Genomic DNA, 4,676 nt, shown 5'->3' with positions numbered 1-4,676 from the left:
CCCTTTCCACTCTTATCCTCCTTAAGCCTACTGCGAAGTTTTCCAGAAGCTAAATGGTAGGTGATACTGCAACAGATTGAATGCAGAAGCAGCCTTATTGCCCTTGGCAATGGGGGCTGGACTATGACCAAACCCTCTTCAGACACCACCAGTGATGGCTTAGGTGCATTTTATTGGTTTTGTTTCAGAATCCTACAAAAGAGCAAAGTCAAAAACCAAGGCCCTGGCAAGACAGTGTGAACGCTTCCTCATTCCAGGAGCCCTCCACCCCTCCCCATGTCCCCAGCTGTGTCTCTGATGCAGTTCATGGGGGTAGAGGGCTTGCTACTTATGCCCCCCACCAAGCCCCAAAAGGGAAAGACTTACCACCTAGCAACTCCCTCCCCTCACCCCCACATCTCCCTCAAGTTGATCCTGGTTACAGCAGGCCACAGTAAGAACCGCTGGGATCCAGCAGCAGTTCCGAACCCCAGAAGGCCATGGCCAGGGCACGGTCTGTGAAGAGCACATCGTCATCAGGCTCGGTGCTTCTACAAACGACGCTGGGCCCAGCACCTGGGAGCAGAGAAAGAGAAATCAGTGAAAACCCAACAGCTTCAACCTCAGTTGCCCCAGGAACAGGGAACTCAAGACTCACACATAAGATTGGGCAGGTTGTACATAGCACAAAGGTGCCACCTCTGAGTAGGCACCATTAACATCATAGACGTCACACACAGGTTTCACATTCATCATAGACATGTATTATAAGCCATGACCAGCAGCCTCCCCTGCCCCATCTCTCTGCTGTTACCACCTCACTCCCGGAGGCCAGTTGCACACCCTTGGGCAAGGGAGGACCAGAGGTCAGGGCCTCAGCTGGGAGCTGGTGCAGGTAGATGCAGTCGGATTTGAAGGGGCAGCGGCCATTCCCCCGCATAAAGAACCGGCATCGGATCTGGCTATGAGAGGGCAGAAAGAGAGAAGAACGTTACCTTCAAGCCCTGTTGCCCCAAGAACAAGGGGCGCTCACTGCTGACATAGAAATTCGGGCAGGTTAGCCACAGCTTCGCTCCCCAACACCCAGGCTGGGCCGCACCCGCTGCCTGAGCCCTGCCCCTTCCCTCAACCGTGTCTGTGGAAAAACTGCCTTCCATGAAACTTAGGAACTGGGCTGCACACAGGAGGTGAGCAGCGGGCCCGTGAGGGGAGCTTTGAAGCTTCATCTGTATTTTAGCTGCTCCCCATGGCTCCCATCCCCGCCTGAGCTCCGCCTCCCCACCCCGAATACTTGGAAAAATTGCCTTCCATGAAACCAGTCCCTGGTGCCCAAAAGGCTGGAGACCGCTGCTCCGCAGCACAAAAGCCCCACGTCTAAGCAGGCACCACCGACATGGTCCTGCAGCTTTCACATTTATTCAGTCTTCCAGCAGATGGCACTAGAGTATCTTAAGGGGCGACTTTCTCTAATCCTCACGAAGTCTTCACTTGGGCCAGCAGTGGCCCTGGAAATGTCTCCGGAACAAGGCTGCCTGTCTCCCGGGCAGAGACAGGAGCGTCCTCTTTGTGCCTCCCTGTACCCACATACACTCTGCACACATCCACTGAGAGAGGAAGCTGGAATTGTAGCAAATTCCAGATTTTGGATAAAGGCTTGCCCTCCTCAAGAGATTAAAACCTACGCAGCTTTCCCTCATCTCCACAGGTGGCCTTTCAGTCCCCTAAGCGCACAGCACATATTTATATCAATTTACTTTCTTGCCTTAAAATGTTTTGGAAGTGAAAGCCAATCGGGGCTTCTCGTGGCGCCGAGAGAACCAGAGCTGCCCTGTGTTGATCCTAAGCCAGGTCAGAAGAGAAAACTGGCCCTGCTGCTCCTTCTGCTGTCTCAGCCACTCCTTTTTTTTTTTTTTTTTGAGACAGGGTCTTGCTCTGTCACTGCTCACAGCAACCTCAAACTCCTGGGCTCAAGCGATCCTCCTGCCTCAGCTTCCTGAGTAGCTGGGACTACAGACATGTGTCACCATGCCTGGCTAAGTTTTTTTCTATTTTTTGAAGAGACGAGGTCTCCCTCTTGCTCAGGCTGGTCCCAAACTCCTGGCCTCAAGCAATCCTCCCACCTCGGCCTCCCAAAGTGCTGGGATTACAGGTGTGAGCCACCACACCTGGCACACTCATCATTATTGACCGGGCTCTCTGAAATGGTGACAACAGCTCACACCCTTCCCTGCCGTCTTCACCACTCTGAACTTCCAGGGTTTTGGGGATCCCGGGCTGGGAACCATGACTGAGCCAGGATGGATCATGGGCTACCTTCCCTTCCTCCCCATCCCTGAGTCACGTTCCCCCTGCCAGCCTCACCTGGTCCGAGCCTTGAAGTTCCTGATAAGCTGCTCCTTCTCAGCCCCCTTGCTCACCCAGAACTTGTGGGGGATGATGTAGCTGGAATGGACGCGGCACTGGGGACAAGCCCTGCACAGTGGCGTGGGGTGGAAAGGAGACTAGTCGCAATCCTGCAGGCCGGCCCCTCACCCACACCCCCCGGGGCATTTCCCCCCCTTGCTGGCCCTCTGCGACACTGACTTGATGACATCCAGCGGGAAGTCCTGCCGGTTCTTCCGCCAGGTGCGCAGGCAGCCCAGGCAGTAGGCGTGGGTGCAGTTGGGCAGGATGCCGAAGACCCGCTCGGCCTCTGGCTTGTCCCACACTTTGTCCATGCAGATGCCACATACCACATCCTGACTGTCCTGCTTCCCCTACAGCCACAGGCAGGTCAGACGACCCCACACCCCCAAACACAGCCCTGGGAGCTACAGAGCCCGCCCCAGCCCCCTTCTCCCCCAGCAGGTCTGGGTGTCTCAGAGGCCCAGCGAGCCATCCTCTGCCACCCCCCACCCCCCCACCGCCGCGACCTGCTGCACCTCCAGGTCCAGGCTCTGAAGCGGGGCCACCGGCTCCCGGACAAGGTCTGACTCAGGCTGACACTCCTGGGAGTGGCTGCGATCCCCCTTAGCGGCTGTGGGGAAAATGGGATCTATTCGCTCACTTGTGTGGCCTCCACTGTTTACTGCAGCAAGGTCCTGGGGTGACCCCACGTCCTGCCCCCAAGTAGCCAGAGTCCAGTCAAAACCACACTGTCCAGTACAGTGACCACTGGCCACACGCGGCTCCTGAGCACCTGAAGTGGGGCTAGTCCGTCCAAGTTGATGTGTGTGTAAAACATGCACGGGATTTTGAAAGAAAGACTAAAGTATTTCATTGATAACTTTTTGTATGGATTACCTGTTGAAATGATAATACTAATAATATTAAATACAAATTTTGCTGTCTGGGTTAAATAAAATGTATCATTAAAATTAATTTTGCCTGTCACTTTTAACATTTCAAAATGTGGCTACTAGAAAATTTTAAATTGCATATATGAATTGTAAAATGGTACAGCTGTTTGGAGAACAGTTTGTCAGTTCCTCAAAATATTAAAGAGTTGCTATATGATCCAGCAGTTCCACTCCCAGGAATACATAAGAGAAGTGAAAATATATGTCCACGCAAAAACTTCTACATGAATGTTCATAGGAGCATTACTCATAATAGCCAAAAAGCAGAAGCAACTCAGGAGGCTGAGGTGGGGGGATTGCTTGGAGTTCAAGGCCAATATGGGGTCTTGCTCTGCTGCTATATGGGCAACATTGCAAGACCCCATCTCTATAAAATAAAATGTATAAAAAAGCAGAAAACAACCCAAATATGCATCAGTAGATGAATGGATACACAAAAGGCAGTATTATCCATTCAATGGAATATTACTTGGCCATAAAAAGGGATGAAGTACCGACACATGCTACAACCTAGAAATTATGCTCATTGAAAGAAACCGACACAAAAGGCCACACATTGAATGACTCCATTATATGAAACGTCCAGAACAGGCGCACCCATAGAGACAGAAAGCAGATAAGTAGTTGCCAGGAGCTGGGCATGGCTGGATGAAGAATGACTGCTAATGGGCTTCTTTTTGGGGGTGATAAAAATGTTCTAAAATTACACAGTGGTGATGTTTGCACAACTCTGTGAATATATTATAACACATTGATTTGTACACTTTAAATTGGAAAATGTTTTGTGAATATTTCAATAAAGCCATTATAAAATTACATATATGACTTGAACAACACTGATTTAGAGCAATAATTTTAAAAAATAACCACTAACATTTATTTAGTGTTTACTCCGTGCCCGGTACTGTACTAAGCATATCCCACCCTTGAAGGGACCTTGTGAGGTAAGTACTGTTATCAGTGCCCTTTTGTAGATGAGGAAACTGATGCTCAGAGAGGTTAAGTAACTTGTCCAAGATCACACAGCTATTAAGCAGTGGAGCTAGCATTTGAAACCAGGTGCTTTGACTCCACAGGCACCATGGTGTTCTGCTTTTAGGACACAGAAAGCAACAGAGTCAGAGGCGGCAGAGGAACGGGAGGAATCACAAAGCTGTTCGGACAGAGCAGGAACCCTGGCCTCAGATCCTGCTTGCTCCCACCTGCAGTGCCCCTGATGACTCACATGATAGAGACAGGGACCTCCAGGAACTGCCAACAGCCTCCTCAGCCGTGCAGGCTGGCCACCCAAGGGCGGGCTCCGTGCCCCAGCTGACCCTGGCCCAGCCCACAGCCGCAGAGGGCAGGCAGGTGGGCTCG

The sequence above is a fragment of the Propithecus coquereli genome, unplaced genomic scaffold, assembly GCF_000956105.1.
Source record: "Propithecus coquereli isolate 6110/MARCELLA unplaced genomic scaffold, Pcoq_1.0 Scaffold248, whole genome shotgun sequence".
In the NCBI taxonomy this organism is placed as follows: Eukaryota; Metazoa; Chordata; class Mammalia; order Primates; family Indriidae; genus Propithecus; species Propithecus coquereli.
Note: the sequence above shows the minus strand (reverse complement) of the source record.